Source organism: Balaenoptera acutorostrata, chromosome 18, assembly GCF_949987535.1.
Source record: "Balaenoptera acutorostrata chromosome 18, mBalAcu1.1, whole genome shotgun sequence".
Lineage (NCBI taxonomy): Eukaryota > Metazoa > Chordata > Mammalia > Artiodactyla > Balaenopteridae > Balaenoptera > Balaenoptera acutorostrata.
Genome location: NC_080081.1, coordinates 70,245,639 through 70,263,487, shown reverse-complemented (window position 1 = coordinate 70,263,487; position 17,849 = coordinate 70,245,639).

Here is a 17,849-nt window from a genome sequence, read left to right as displayed (position 1 = left end):
TTGGAAACTAGTTTTGGAATTAATTTTATGCTAATACCCTAATACAATGGTTTTGAATGAGGAACCCCTTTAGAAATTAATAGTTTTGTTGCTGAAACAAAAATGTGATTAACTCTATATCATCAATTAAAATATATGGTACCACTATATCATTTCCATGCAGAAAAAATAATAAATATCTTGAAATCTATAAATTATATAAATCTGCTATAATCTAAAATAAAAAGAAAATTAAATACTACTTAGCAAAAGCAAACTCAATGTTCCCTTAAGGGAAAACATAAAAATCTTTTAGAAGATTAAAGATTCGTATTTGTGCTTTTTTCTGATAAATCCTATGAATCATTCAGTCTTATTGAAATGCACAATTACATAAATAGAACACTCTCATATATATGTATGTGTTGATTTTTATATTTTTGTGTCATCAGTATAACTAGAACTGTAAAATTTGTTTATATTAAAAAAAATATTTGAGATTTTAGCCAGCTTCTATTCTGCCTAGAGCTGTGAAACAAACGAGTAGAGATAGACAAGATTTAGATATTCCAGGAATGGAAGACTCACTATAATACAATATAGTCAGGAAATTCCAGAAACTCTAACCTAACCAGATAGTGTTCTCAGGGAGATCCTAAGGATGAAAGGCAACTATTTCCAACCTAAACAAGTTCCAAGACTGGAGAACTCCCAAGCTGGATGAGCGCTCGGCTACTACAGGTGCTACAAGCAAAGTGCTTCAGAAGGGAGCTTGCTTTTTTTTTTTCAAATGGTGAAGGCAAGTACAGCATTTATTGCAAGCAAGGAAAACAGGCAGGTAATGCTCAAAAGACCCAAACTCCACAAGGGCTTTTAGGGAAGTGTTTTGAAAAGCAATATTTGGGGTGAGGGTTGCAGCTCATGGACTTTCTTCTGATTTGTTGGTGGTGATGTTTAGAAATCTTAGTCATCAACCTTCTGGTTCTAACCAGTCTGGGGTCTACGTACTTGTGGTCAGCATGCACTCACTATCCTCCACCTGGTGGGGGGGGTCTTTATTTCTGCAGAACAGCTCAAAGACATGCATCAAATCGCTATGTATATAGAAGAGAGTTCACTTTTGCCCCTGTAATGATGTCTTGTAGGGCTTGTGCATTCACAATGGACATGTGCACAGTATAGTGCTTAATTATTGTTCACAGCTAAGGAAAGAAAGATAAGCAAGTGCACAAATAAAATGTCAATATATCATCAGCAGCTGAAGATGTTGGACAACAGGTGACAAGATGTAGAGCGGGAAGCAGGGTGAAATGACTGAGCGATTTACTAATGATCTTCATTCTGTCTTTTGGGAATGCACAAGGTCATATTTCTTATCTACCCAAATAAAATTTTTATTCAACACCAGAAGCAATAGTATCCACGGTAGATAGAAAAAATAACCCCCTAAAGACATCCATGTCCTAATCCCCAGAACCTATATAAATATGTCACCATATAGTGGCAAAAGGGATTTTGCAGATTTAGTTAAATTAAAGATCTTCAGATAGAGAGATTATTTTGAATTATCTGGGTGAGCCAAATGGAATCACAAGGAAAGCAGGAGGGGTAGAGATAGAGAAGGAGATGTGATGATGATGATGATGATAGAAGTACAGGTCAAAGGGATGTAGCCATGAGCCGAGGAGTGTGGTCTGCCTCTTGAAGCTAGGAAAGGCAAGGAATGGATTGTCTCATAGAGCCTTCAGAAGGAATGTAGCTCTAGCAATAACTTGAAATAGGACCCATAAGTCCTATTTAAGAATTCTTATCTTCAGAACTATAAAATAATAAATTTCTATTGTTTTAAGTCACTAAATTTGTGATAATTTGTTATATAGCAGCCATTGGAAACTGATACAATGTCTTTGTTGAATTTTTTTGTTTCCATTGATGTCTTCGATCTAAATATGTATTCTCTTTTTCCAGGGAGTGATCTTTGCTAGGGCCCTATTTTGTACCATAATGTACAAAATATTTATGTTAGTGTCAGGATATGCTTTTATACATCAGGGAGTTACCTTCAACTTAAAAGTCTAGAAATATTAAAAAGTCTTGGAAATTCTCATTCAGGAAGTACTATTTGCTAATTTCTGGGTTTTGTAATGCATTCTTCATCCCAGTTCAGCCCTCATCCTCTTCCACGCACAGAGAGTAGGCAAAGAATTTAGACATTGTGACAGACACGATGTGCAGCAGTGCAAACAGAGTGGCATGATACCTCTGTAGAGGATTGGGGTTGTGCAGGGTTATGTGGCAGCCTGTGCCAGAGAAACCAACAGATAGGCAAAGATTTCCATCAGCCTTGCAAAGCCAGTCAGGACACTGTCATGAAGTTCTGCTGCCTAAGCAACATAAAATGCAATGATAATGAAATAAAAAACTAAACTAAGAATTTCAGCATGTCCTGTAGCAAACTGGCTGAAAAACCATTGCACCAATGTGATCGGCAGCCCAATGGATCTAGTTCCAATGGGAAATCAATTGGCTGCTATCTCTTTATCTTGGAATACTTTCACACCATAGTAGACCAGTTGACTGCTCTACCCAGGTGGGTCCACCCAAGCCTTGAAGTATTCCATCCAAGTGTCTTCAGTAACTCTGATAAGAGCAGGTAGATTTGGGAATCCTTTAGGGTACCAATAGTTTGTATAACAACTTGCTCCTCAGGATTCTGGTGCTTTTATTCATCTTGGACTCAGCCCCACCAGCCTCTCCACTCATTATCAGATCAGGAGCCCTGACAGCAAAGTCTATACCAGAGAACATTCCCTATTCATGTGCTCTCCCAGCAATGTGTCAGGGATTATTCTTGACATGGTGGTCACTGGTTATCATCCCAATGGGGAAAGGAGATTTTAAAAAAAGGTAAATGAATGATTTGAAAGGCCAAGTGGAACTCAGGTGCCAGATAAATAGTTGCATTTTCCCCTGCCCCCTTCTCCCAAAGGAGGTCTCTCCACTGAAATTTCCAACTCTAGGGAAAAAGAAGAGAGGGATCCCATTACAGGTTGGAAGGGTACTTCCTGACAGTCAATAATAGTCCCTACGTATCAGGAGTTACAACAAGGGACAGAGGATATTGCTGGATTGTCTGTGTGGGATATAGCTTTAGTCAGACAAGAAATCCTGTTTAGTTTACAGTCAATTACATTCCTTGATGTGGATGAGTCTATTACAGTGGCCACTCAATTACCTGGAGAGCTGAAAACTTTCTGTTATCAGTTCATTATGGGTTAGGTGCTCTCTCATCAATGGAGATACAGACATGGTTAGGGCAGAGCCCTTCAGAGACAGGGATAAGGAGAGTTACACTGTCCTGAGTTTAAATCCTGGCTCCATCTCTGAGTAGCTATGAGACTTTGAGCAAGTTCTAGTGTTTCCTTCTCATCTATGGAGTGAGGATATTAAAATTCCTATTACCTGATTACGGTAGTTGGACGCTGCTTCCACTGAGTACTTTATAATCCAGGAGGGAGATAAACAGGCACACAGATGCCTAAATGTTGCGAGAGGCGTATGCAGGTGTGTGGAAGCACAGGACACCTAGCTGGAAAGGGACTTGAGAAAGAATTTGTAGGTGGTGAAAGGGCCTGCAATCCAGACAGAACCCTGATTTATCAGATTTAGGGACCAAGGCTCCTCTATGCTCATTTAGCCAGTCAGGTTCAAACAGAGCATCCTACCTATACAGCCTAAAAATGCAGGCTGACCTTTCATGGTGCTCTTTCTTATTTGAGAATAAATTGGTACTAGCAAAACAATGTACACTCATTCATTTATTCATCTATTCATTCAGCTACTGTCTGGACAGAGAAGTAGCAAGCATCAGTCAAGGCTAAGAATTTTACTGAAACGCTAACTCCAAGGCAGGAATTCAGCTGCCCCTTACTCTTCAGGCATTAATTGAGTCTGATTGAATTGATTAGCATGGATACCTTTCTCCTTTCTCCACATAAACCTGCTAGTGTAGATTCAATGCTAATCAAAATATACTTCAAACAATGAAACTGGGCCAATTTGAATTACGTAGGGAAACTAGGAATACAATTACAGTCTATTTAAGAAATGTAAATTACATTGGGAGTCCCTAACTGGATGCCCTTTTTTGGCCATTTTATTAAATGGCATTATTCAATCTGTGGTAGTAGGCCTACATATATCAAATGAGAAGCTTACTGGGAGATTATCTGTTTATATTGTATTCATGGAGCAGCATTCCTTACTAAGTTGTCTTGGTCTTTTGTACAATTAGAGTGATATTCAGAACATATGACTTATTGGAATAGAATAATTTTTGTGGTTTTTCAGAATCCTAAATTCTTATTTCCATGTAACAATTACTTTGAGGGTCAGTTTCTCCTCTCTACCCAACCCTACTTTTCTCACTTTCTAAGACTGTATTTCCCAAAAGTATTCCCCAGTATACATTCTGAAAGCAACTCTTCATCTCAGAAGTCTGTTTCCAGGTAACCCATCCTAACACGGGGTTGTCAATCAAAATGGTCCCTTTGGGAAGATTTACACAAATTTTAATCATTCTGCCCTTGCTCAGAACCTACTGAGAATTCCATTTGAGGGTCTGTTTTTAGAACCAGAAGCACATTTGAGGGGAGATCTACCCTAAAGTGCCAAATCTTTACCATCTGGGAGGTATGTATGCATATGTTTTGGAAACAGCCAAAAGTTATTCTAGGCTGAGTCTTAAGAATAATGTTTATGATTAAACTAGGGTCTACTATTTAGGGTACAAAATTAGGTGCAGCTAAAATGTGTTGGGCATAATTTGCCTAAATGGTGATCATATTGGTTTGGAAACAATAAAAAGATGCTAAAAGTGTTTTTAGCAACAGCAACATCAGTGAAATAAATGTGTAGCATCCCAAGAGAATTACTTAGAATGATAAATCTCATGTCCATGTATAGCTTCTACTATTCTTATTAAAGTACCAGTCTCATCATTTTCTAGTTATGTTGAAGTTGCAATTGTAGGATTCTAGTTAGAGCCTATTGTTCCCCCTCTAATTATACTTTCAGGACTAAAGAGCTTCATGGAAAAATAGGACTTTAAGACCTAGGTTGGAGATTCTGAAGAAATGAGGGGGTTTAAGGTGCATCTGGTATTTTCCCAATACAAGGACTTGAGCATATTTATAGGTTAATGGCAGGAATTGTTTCTTATTCATGTTGTTTTCTTATTCATCTCTAGCTCCTAGTCCAGTGCCTGATACATAGTAAACCACTGTGGAAGTAACTAAATTATTCAATTATAAGAGAAATGCTAGAGATGAGCTGGATTTCTGGGCCCCAGCTAGCAAAAAATACCAGAAATGATAAATAAGATGTTATAAGTATAGTAATTATATCTTGTATTTTGTAGCTTATTTCTTATATCCATATGGCATCCCTTTGTATTGTCCCCCAACTTCATATTTTCTTTAGTTATTAGCTGGATCCTAAAAGTTTAAAGGATCTGTATGCTTGTTTGCACTGATACCAGGGGCTGACTCCTCAGCAAGTAGTAGGAGAACCCAAGACATAAAGTGGGTGGGGGTGATTGCAAAGAGAAGAGAAAGGCTGAGGAATCCCCAGGACCTGAGAGTGGAAGGGGGAACCTAAGGAACCACTCCAGCCTGAAAACAGGACAAAGGATTCTCAAAGCAGGAAATGCTCATGGCTCACCAAACAAGAAGCACTGATGTAGCAATAATCAACAGCATATGGTTATGTCGAAAAAATAGTTGACAATTTGTGCCATGTGACATAAGGGCAGAGATCATTATACACTGGAAACATCTTCATGAGAAAGAAAAAGAGAAAGAGAGCTGTGGTTTGAAAGAAGGATCATCCGATCATCAAGGACTGTACAGGCAGTACTAGAGGAAGAAAGCGTTCCCAGCAGCAAGAGTGTAAGTGAAGGCTCAGAGGCAGAGGCCCTGACTTCGGTGGCCGCCCCGTGGCAGCCACATCCTATTCACAAGCCACTGGCAGAAGTTACCATGGGCCTGCTGAGCCAGACCTGGGCCAGGCACTGGGACAGCTATAGATGTGCATAGATGAGCATTCCCTCCCGAGTCTTCACAGCAGGGCTGCAGAGGGAAAACCAACACACACAAAACCATTAACCCTAAACATTGTACCAATTATCTGGGAACAGAAATTCAGAGATGTGAGAGAGAAACCTGAGAAAGACTCATGGAGGAGAGATCTCAAGCTAAGCCTTGAAAAGGGGTCAGGATTTTGACAGGTTGCTGGGAAGAAAGAGTACCAGGTGGGGTCAAACACAAGCATGATTTGTGTTCTGCAGGACAGAAAGGGCATGTTGGATAGTATGAGGAACTACCATCGAACATGTGCTTATTGGAGCTGAATTACAGAGGGCTCTGAAAGAACAAGAGGACTTGGATTTTATGTGGTAGTTGATGAAGAATCACTTCATGGATGGGCTGCGGTTGGGCGAGACTAAAGCCAGAACCACCCACCGATAGGCAGCTACATTTACCCAGATCAAAACTGAGGAGGGCCTAGACTAGCAGAAATGGCAACAGCAAAGGGGAGATGCTAACAGACATTTCAAAAAGCCCAACAGAATGATACATTAACTAAGAGGACAGAAATAGAGAAGGATCCAAAGTGATGCTGCTCACAGAAATTAGATTACTGGGAAGAAAGCTCCAGCTAGAAAATATACAATAAGCCTGGTTTAAAATATATGAGATATGGCAAGGGCACAGGCTCTGGAGTAGAAAGGTCTGTGTGTTTCTTTCAGTCTCAGAGGCTCAGCCACCTCACAGCCTCCTGGAGATCAGAGTCTTTAGCATTTTTCCACTGCGACTCAACTAGTCTCTTGTGCCATTCAGCTGCTCCTCACAAAGCTTATGCATAGTTTTTTTTGGTCCAGACGATATATAGTCAACAATCAGGAAATAGTATCAATTGTTGGATTCATTATAGTACATCCACTATGTTCTAAGTACTGACCTAGGCTCCTCTCTCTTATCTCACTTCATTTTTAAACACTAACCCAATGTCAAAGATATTGTTCAGCCACTTTTACAGAAAAGGAAACAAACAAGTTCAAAGAGGTTGAATTTCAAATTCACAAACTCATAGAAATGGAACAAGAATTCTAACCCAGCTCTTTTTTGAATCCAAAGCCTATGGTCTTTCACTAAGATGCATACACAGAGAGTGTAGGTGAAAACACAATAGGAATAACTGCATTATGGTGTGATTTAAAATATATTCTGAGAACACAGACAAGGGAGAAGTGATAATTTGATCAAAATTATCAACAGTTCATGAATTGTTCTACAATTTCATTCCTCAGAATTACAAAGACCTAAATGGCTGCTATCCATTTATTATTAAGAATTTATTGGGCTTTCCTGGTGGCGCAGTGGTTGAGAATCTGCCTGCCAATGCAGGGGACACGGGTTCGAGCCCTGGTCTGGGAAGATCCCACATGCCGCAGAGAAACTGGGTCCGTGAGCCACAATTGCTGAGCCTGCGCGTCTGGAGCCTGTGCTCCACAGCGGGACAGGCCGCAATAGTGAGAGGCCCGCGCACCACGATGAAGAGTGGCCCCCGCTTGCCACAACTAGAGAAAGTCCTCGCACAGAAACGAATACCCAACACAGCCATAGATAAATAAATAAATAAAAACATCTGATTGTCTTAAAAAAAAAAAAATCCTTAACCTCATTTCATTTAAAAAAAAAAAAGAATTTATTGACATCTAATTTTGTAGATTCAGAACATCCGTAATATTTATCATTAACTATTTTAATAGCACTAATCTGTGTTTCAAAAGACAGTTTAAAAGTTAAACCTCTTTACATCTTCATCAGTAAAATCAAAATATATATCCCAATACAAACGGGCAAAGGACAATTTATAAATAAATAAATAAAATGGTCAAATTGAGTAAGTTTACAACATCATTAATAACAAAAACCATTGAAATTAAATGAGATACCATTTTTCATCTCGCAAATAGCACAGAATTAATTTTTAGAATCCAACTGATGAGAGTAAGTGAAAATTATCATTCTTATATCTTGTTGATTAAAGATAAATTGACATCATCTTTCTAGAGGACAAGTTGGTGGTACAAATCAAAATTATCAGAATAAACAAACTCTGACACAGGAATTTCTTATGTATAAGAATATTCATCACAATGTTATTTAAAGTAGTAAAAAATTTTAAACAGCCTAATGTTCAATAATAATTAATGATTAAACAAAGTTAAAGGTAGCATACAATAGAATGCGTGCAGTTATTAAAAAATCGAATTGTGTAAGAATATAAAATGACTTGGAGAAATGATTATAGTACGTCATTAAATAAAGAAAAGCATATCTCAAAATAATATCACACTACAATTCAATTTCATTGAGTCTGACCTAGAGCTTCACCTTAAATCTTAACAAAGATTCTTTTTGAGAAATGGGATTATATTTCCTTCCCTGTGCTTTTCCATGACCTCCAAATTTTCTACAATGAACATATACAGTTTTTATCATTAGGAAAAATGTCATGTAAAAATCTAATTCTGTTAAATTATCTGTTATATATTAGCAGGGAAGCCAGGAATCAATCTAGCTCCTGCAGAAGGACATTTGTTCCCTCTCTTCTTTCTCCAGAACATCCCAAACCCTCTCTAATTCCTCTCCTTACATTCCAGAAGGGTGCAGCTTTCTGAGACGTGCACAGCTGGTTTCAGCTACTGTCCTGATCACAAAACTTTCTACAAGAATGCCGTGCCTTGTTCCCTTGGGTCAGATTTTCATCTTCTCCAATCTGATCCATTAACTCATTTGTGAATTCAGCAGTTATTGAACATCTAATTTGTGCTAGGCAATATCAAGATGCCCACGACACAAAGTCAAGTAGGACACAGTTTTGACTATTACAGAGTCAGATGTAAACAGACTGTGTATGTACTATGACTGAGTTTAATGGACACACAGAGGAGGAAATTCAAAATCAGATACAGAAGGGGAAGGAAAGCAAGGAAGAATGCTCAGAGGCAGTGACACTCATCCTGGAAAAATAGGAGCTATTTAGATCAGTAACTCAGGGAAAGATACTCTAGGCAAAAGGAAGGCCTGGATAAGGCACATAAGTGAGGAAGAGCATCATATCTTCTGAGACCCTCAAGGATCTCCATTTGGCTTGAGTACAGTGTGCAAGGGCAAGTGTCAGGAAATAAGGTTGGAAGAAGATGTTCCAAAATTTTACATGGACTATCAGAACTCTGACATTATCCTTGGGAAAAAAAAGATTCCTTAATCAAACAACCTTGAGAAACACCGTATGGTATATCCACCTTTGGTAAGACTGATAGGGAACAGAACCCTTCTCTCCCTTTCCCCCAGTATTCCTAGAATCACACTTCAGGAAACATTAAACAGAGAAATGAGAAGAGTCCAGAACATAAAGGATTGTGTATTAAACTAAGGAACTGACTCTTTACCCTGAAAGCTCTGGGGAACAGTGACTGCTTTCAAACAAAGGAGTCTCAAGAGCAGCTTTGTGATTCAGAAGGTACCACTACAGCGTCAGTAAAGAGCACTGCGGTAAAGGGATAAGAGAAGAGACAGAAACCAATTCTCAGGAGGCTGGTACAGTGATCAAGAGGGGAAGGAATACGGCCTGAAACTAAAGCTAAACGATAAAGAAGAAATTGCGGATTAGAGAGAATGTGACCTAAGGCAGAATATAAAACTTAGTAACAGACAGAAACACAGTGGAATCAAGATAAAGTCTGTGACAGGAAAATGTCTAAGATATTTTAAGCTGTTTCTCAGTTTCTTTCTAGAGTCACTGGGGGAGTCAAAAGCAGGTCTGGAGCAAAATGCAATAAAGCTTGGACTTGTCTCACTCTGACAGGGAAATATGAGTCTGGAGGTCAGCAGAAAGATCTAAATAGACAATATGTATTAGGGGGTCATTAGAATATCAGTCAGAGATGAAACCACGGGCTTTGGTGGGCAATACTTACAATGAGGAGAGTGCAGGTTCAAAGACATAACCCTCAGTAATACCAAAGTTTGGCCAGCAATAGTAAATCTATAAAAATGGTAAAGAGAGGCGAGAGAGGAAGGACGAAAACCTCAGTGCCAAAGGAGCCAACGCAGGAGAGTTTTAAACGGAGGTCACGGCCACTTGGATCAAATGCCAGAGAGATCTAGTGAGATATGAAATGGGACGTGTCTATCGGCTCTGATGAGATGTAGGGTAATCAGGACCCCATCAGAGTCTTTTCAGAGTAGGTAGGATTGGAAGTCAGATCATAGAGTGAGAATGAAATAAAAGAGACACAGAGCAAGGTGGACCTGTCCTTTACAGAGCTGACAGAGAGGGTGTTTCAGGCTCAATAGCAGGAGGGAGACGCAAGAGGGAGGGGATATGGGGATATATGTATACGTATAGCTGATTCACTTTGTTATACACCAGAAACTAACACACCATTGTAAAGCAATTATACTCCAATAAAGATGTTAAAAATAAATAAATAAAATAAAAATAAAAAATACAAAAACAGGATTGCTTGGGAAAAAAAATGTTGATGTTTTGAGTTTGGATGTTTTTGCTCTCACTTGGGAGATAACTGACTGTATGTTTCTATGTTAAGAGTGAGTGCGAGGCACAGGAGGGGGGATGTCAGTAGAAGAGGGAGGTTAAAGAAAAAAAAGAGGAGTGGTTGCTAGAGGGGTCTCTGGGGGAGTGGAGGGCATGGTACTCGCAGTGCAGATGCTGGAGAACAGGAGAGAGCCCCTAGCTCCTCAGAATTTGGAGGACGGGGGAGCTGATAGGTAGCAGGGAAGGAATTAAAGAATGTGCTCACCTAATGACTTCAATTTACCCAAAGCAAAGTTTTGTTAAAGGTGCTTGGAAGGCATGAAAGGGTTTAATGGAAGAAGGTTGGGTTTCAGAGAAGAATCAGTTCATCACCCAGAATCACAAGAAAAGAAAGATGCCAGGAATGTCAAATCTGCCTTTAAAAAGCTTCTCAAATCAGAATCAACTCTGTATTTTTAAAAAATATTGATATTAGTATTAAGATATATGAGCACAATTATCAAGGTAAATTTCTTCAAATATAAAAATGTGCCTATTTATGTCAGGTGTATGCATTTTTCGCACATTTTTTTAACAAGGACTTTTTCTTAGGCATGTAGACTTGGAGAAATGTAATCTGAGCTTAGTGAACTTCCCTTTTACTCCCCCCACCCCCAAACTGGGATCATTTAAGGTTTAAGAAAACCATAAATCATACAGAGACTATACTTTTCATTTACTACTCTTGTACATTCTACTTTCAAATTCCCATGTAATAAAGTGAAGTGTTGTCAGTTATTAGGGTAATAATGTTTCTTCATTTTCACCATCGATTTCCTTTTAAAAGTCTCTCTCTGAGATAATTTAAAAGTTAAGCTATCAGCTATGTGGGTGCAGGTACAGGATGCATACCATCTGACATTATAGCAAAATCTAATCAACCAGGTGGATTCTTACACAATGGCCTGAAGACAGAAAAAAACAAAAACAACAAAAAATCCACATCTGGAGTAAAAATGCTAAGCCTATTTACAAGTTATTTTTGGTTCTTTGATTACAGTGAAATATCATAAGTACATACGTTTCAAAGAGAAACAAAATGCACATGGTATGAAGGCAAGTCACGTAACATGGTGCTTCTAAAATTGGCCATAAACACCACTACCACCACTTCCAACCTATCCTTAGATAACTCAATGCTTCCTTCTAAGGGCAAAATGGTCCTGTCAGCTGAATTGGAGAGGTTCAGACCCAGAATGCAAGCATAAGAGGAAAGACCTAAGGAGCAGTCAGTCTGGGGAGACCAGGGGCTCCAGAAAAGCTTCAAGGCTCCACAATTCAGATCTTCTCATCCTCCCTACAAACTCAGATTCTGATATAACCCAAAACAGCCATTGCAATCCACATATTTTTTTAACTGAATGTGTCCTCTTGTGGTCTATTTTCATAGCCATATTTACTTAATTTATTATCTATCGCTTACTTTATTCAGAATTCACAGGGCAAGTTAATTTATAGAAAACCTTTAAGATAAAAGAAATAATCACCATCTATCAGGTCTGTAAACTTACATTTTCATATACTTTATTAGAGTTGTTTCAAGAGAAGCTTATCTGTAATTCTAAGTGTGTAGGAGCTGGGTACCACATTTTCATATTTGATTTGCAGTAACACTTTTTGGAAGACTATCTTCCTCTAGTATCAATGAGAAGGCTATAGAACCAGGTTTGAAAAAGTCATGAAAAACCATGAAAGTCCAGGCAACCAGAAATACAGCCCAATCATGCCTGATTACAAGTCTGGCCAGGAAGCTGCTGTCACTGCTGCTGGTCACTGCCCATCATTATCACAGTCATGGACACCATGACCAATACTGAATACGGAATGCTGCTACCATGCAACCCTGAAACATAGTCCAGGGTACCATCGCCACCGGCACAGCAAGACATCCCAGTCATTCCCACCTATTTACATTACAGGCTCTGGATTCAATACCCTGGTGAGGACATGGGATGGACCAGGCTTATTCATTTGTTCACTTTACAGCAGCCAAGGAGCTGGGAAAGGGAATATCTGCCTCCCTCCAGCTTGCATGGGATTCTCTCCAAGTAGGAAAGCTATGTGGATGCCAGGTGGCTAATCACAGCAATATCCACTATGGGCTACTACTTTGCATCCTGTGTGTCTAAAAACCATTCTTGGGGATGACGTAGAAATGTCTTTCTACATTTAAAACAATAGGTAGGGATTTTGTTGCAGAAAAGGAGTGAGAAAGAATACTACGTCTCTTTGCTTTTTAATGCCTCAAATGTAGTTCCAAACAACATTGCAAAGAGGTGTTGAGTGTATGGAAACTTTTTGGAAGAGAAATAAAGGCCAATTTTCACATTCTAAGCAGTCTTCATAATGTGCACATTAAGGAGAAAATAAAGGCATAGTAACTGCATTAGAATAAAGGCTTAATGAGCTAACGTATAATAAATTAGCCCCTGTGGAGCCTGAAGAGAGAAGATGGAGCAGCTATGACACTCCCAGCTCTACCCCTACTCTTAGGAAGCTTTAAGTCCTGATGCAGACTTCTACAGAGAGGATACTCAGGAGATGTGCTCCATCTGGCCTGCCTCAGTAAAGGATAGAAAGGGAAGAATCACGTTCTCACATTCAATGAGAGAGTCAAATCTTCTCTATGGCCCCTGGATTCATCTGTTTAGTCACTCATTCATTTATTCAATGACACACATTAAATGTGTTCTCCATTTGTGCATCATGCCGTGCACTGGTAAGGGGGACAGAATCCTTCTTTTCCTTTTGGCTGGCTTCTTTTCCAATATGCCTGGCCCCCTCCTATGGACACTGATGTATATTTCTTTGGAAGAGCACACAATGCATTCTTACGGAGTGAGTACAGATGAAGCAGAAGGACTGTACATTGATAGATTTGGATCAAGAGAATGCTCATTTCACCCCTGAAGAACTATCTCACCTGGCATAGTCTTAAACAGGTCTTCTTTTACCTGGTAAGATGATAATCTCACACATCAGATTAGGAAGATGGAAACTACTTTTGAAATTCAAGTTGCTTACATGAACTATCCTTTTACCTCTAAGAGTCTGCATAGGTTAAGAGGACAAGTAGTCCAATCAACTCAGAACACTTTTAGTCCCATCTACCAGTAGATACCTTCTTAATAAATTGTCCCTTCTCCAGTCTCCATATGTTGATGACCCTGATTTAAGATGACAATTAAAGCATGTGATGAAGGTGGCATGAGCCATCAAAAGTTTCTTTCTTCTTTGGAATCTTTCTTATTAAAGAATTATCATATTTGAATAATATTTTATAAATCTCCCTAAGGGCTTTGTCCTGTGCCAGACACTAATCGAAACATTGGTGACTGAATTGCAGGAATCACATTCAAAAGTAGTCTACCCTGACATGGATTTGCTATAGAAAAGGACAATTAGACAAATAAAGTTGAAAAAACTGATGTGCAAATATAACTGTAATGCAAGAAGGAACTGATCTATAATGCAAAACTAAGCCAATAACAATACCAATGGCTGCTAATGTTTACTGAGTGCTTCCTACATTCTCACATTATTCTAAACTATTATGTCATGTCATTCCATCTTCATTGTCACCCTATGAGGTGTAGAGTGAAAGTATTCAGTGCCTTATATTTCATTTAGGGAGAAAGTGGTATTTTAGCCAGTGTTGATGGGCTTAGAGGATGGTATGCCAAATCCAGAGACGTGGAAGGCAGGAGAGCCAGAAAACGTGACCCATGAATTGCTGTGGCTGAAAAGAAAGAGAAATACTGTGAGATAAGAAAACCTAGGCAATACAGGGAACTCAACTATGCACTGAAATAGAGGTAAGAAAGAAGGGTCCATGGAGAAAGTGATAGGGATTCATCATTTCGACTGAACCAGGAAAGAGACCAGCCAGGCCGTAAGCAAAGAGAGAAATGTGGCTGGTGTGGTTCCTGGGGAGGGGTGAGCGCTGGAGATGAGAAGTTTAGGTTTTCATGGGCCAGGTGAGGGGAGTCAGAGCTAAGCATAGATATAACCAAGATCAGAATAAAAAAGAAAGAACAGACACAGGGATATATAGAGACAGAACCAGCAGGCTAACATGCCAGATTGGATATGGGTATAGAGAAACAACAAAAGAAGATGGCTCCAAGGCAAAACTGTCAAGAGGCACTTTGGTGTCTGCAGAAATATGTCCGCAGAGCTGCCCTTTCTCTGTCCACTACTCTTGTTATCTGGTCCTGTACCAACAGCAACCAACTGAATTTTCAAACTGTCCTACCGAGCACCTTCTTCTATATATGCTGATTTTTAATTGCCAGCATTTCTCAGCTGTCAGAGCTGCATCAGCAGCCATTCCCTGCCCAATGTTATTTACTTCGAACCCTAACATCCAAAGGTCGTTCAGCCAGATTCGCCCCTCCACAGAAGGGATGCAGACCTCAAGGCAAAGAGTGCCTCAGATAGCTTCAGAGTTAACCGTAAGAGAAATCTGCAGCCCAAGAGTCCAAACATATCTCAGAAGTGTCTGGAGAATCAAACAATCCATCTGGGAAGGACCAGAGAACCTGGAGGCCATGATGTTTATGGTAGGCTAAATAACTGTGCCAAAGATACCCATGTCCTGATCCTTGGAATCTGTGGTTATTAGCGTATATGGCAAAATGGACTTTGCAAATGTGAATAGATTAAGGATCTAGAGTTGGGGAGATTATCCTGGATTATCTTGATCAACTAAATTTAATCACAAGTGTATTTACAAGAGAGCAAGAGGGAGATTTGAGTACAAAAGAGGAGGCAATGTGATGGCAGAGCAGAAACTGAAGTGATGCCACCACAAGCCAAGGAATGTTGGCACCATCAGAAGCTGAAAGAAGCAAGGACTGGATTCTTCCCTGGAGCCTCCAGAAGGAATCAGCCCTGCCACTATCTTGATTTTAGACCCCCTAAGACTCATTTTAGACTTCTGGTCTCCATATTGCAAGAGAATAAAGTTCTGCTGTTTCAGGAATTTATTAGTTCAGCCATAAGAAACTGCTAGTAGGCTCTTTCTTCAATTGGCTAAGGGAGAGAGTTAAGCCCAATTATTAAAGAAAACAGGTACTCCTCCAGCCATGCCAGCTTTCCAATATTGATTCAAAGAAAAGACCACTTTTATGTTTTTCTCGAGAACCTAAAGTAATACATGTATGGATCTATTTCCTCCATGCTTTCCTTCCCTTCATTCCTATCCTCCAACCCCAAGTACTCAACTATCTAACTACACCCCCAGTTTGCTCTTCCCAATGCACTGCCTGCTCTTCTGCAACTCCCTGCCTCTGCTCATGCAGGATCTCCTGCCAGAGCTAGAACTGTCCTGTTCTTTGCTCTCCATTCTTAAAATGCCCATCCATCCTTTGAGACAGCAGAAAACTGACTTCCTTTCCAATCCTTCCTTTTATCTACAAAATGAGTTGTTCTCTCCGTTGCATTCGCGTGGCTTGAGATCACTGAGCACAAATCGCATCCTATTTTTTTTCTTTTTTTATTATCTTTATTGGAGTATAATTGCTTTACAATGGTGTGTTAGTTTCTGCTATACAACAAAGTGAATCAGCTGTACATATACCTCTATCCCCTTATCCCCTCCCTCCCACCCTCCCTAACCCATCCCTCTAGGTTGTCACAAAGCACCAAGCTGATCTCCCTGTGCTATGCAGCAGCTTCCCACTAGCTATTTTACATTTGGTAGTGTATATATGTCAATGCTACTCTCTCACTTCGTCCCAGCTTCCCCTTACCCTCCTGTGTCTTCAAGTCTGTTCTCTACATCTGCGTCTTTATTCCTGCCCTGCCACTAGGTTCATCAGTACCGTTTTTTGAGATTCCATATATGTGCATTAGCATACGGTATTCTTCTCTTTCTGACTTACTTCACTCTGTATGACAGACTCTAGGTCCATCCAGCTCACTACAAGTAACTCAATTTCGTTTCTTTTTATGGCTGAGTAATATTCCGTTGTATATATGTGTCACATCTTCTTTATCCATTCATCTGTCGATGGACATTTAGGTTGCTTCCATGTCCTGGCTATTGTAAATAGTGCTGCAATGAACATCGTGGTACATGTATCTTTTTGAATTATGGTTTTCTCAGGGTATATGCCCAGTAGTGGGATTGCTGGGTCATATGGTAGTTCTATTTTTAGTTTTTTAAGGAACCTCCATAGTGGCTGTTATCAATTTACATTTCCACCAACAGTGCAGGAGGGTTCCCTCTTCTCCACACCCTCTCCAGCATTTATTGTTTGTAGATTTTTTGATGATGGCCATTCTGACCGGTGCGAGGTGATACCTCATTATGGTTTTGGTTTGCATTTCTCTAATGATTAGTGCCTATTCATTACTGACTCACCAGAGGCTGAGCTCCCTGAGGATGGAGACTTTGCATCCTCCCTCCCAAGAGCTTGCTATGTGTTGGGTATTAAGGGGCAGCTGTAACTGATCCACGAGTGAATGAAGGCATGAGCCTCTCTTCTCTCCCCCGTGCTCACATTCCACACTCTGCTTTGATTTCTTACTCTTCCCCACTCTAAAAATCAAGTTCATCTGCCCCATTTTTTTACCATTTAACATTTTTAAGTTAAATGGGAAACTCTTTCCTTAAATTTAGTTAGAAAATTCACACTACATGAGAAAATGAGTAACTGCGGTGACAGCATGTTAGGTTAAATGAAAAGGTTGACAATTCTGTCTTTTTGAAAACTTCTTCTAAGTCCAAGTTTTGTTCCAGATGAAATTTGATCCTTCTGGTCACAACAATCCCAACCCACCACCTCTTTCTATTCCCTAGTAGTTCTATTTCAGTCTGACATAGAGATCCAGATATAAATCAGTAAATATATAAATGTGCAGCTATAGATTCTGTATATTAGATGTGTCCTATGTCTAGCACATGTAGTCACATGAGACATATATGCTGGGTATGGGTAGATGTATTTGTGCATCAATATTAAATGGTGAAGGAAGCATAGGTTTAATTTAATGTTCTTTTATTCTTTGCACAACCTTAGATAAATTCTTCACAATGAGGTTTAGTTTCTACAACTGTAAAATAGGGATAACTGGGGATAAAAAGCTACATTTTAAAGTTATTATGAGAACTATCAAGCATAGGTAATAAAGCCTAGCATATATTGAGTGTTCACTAAATGGTATCTATCATTAATATCCCCCCGTTAAATGTTCCC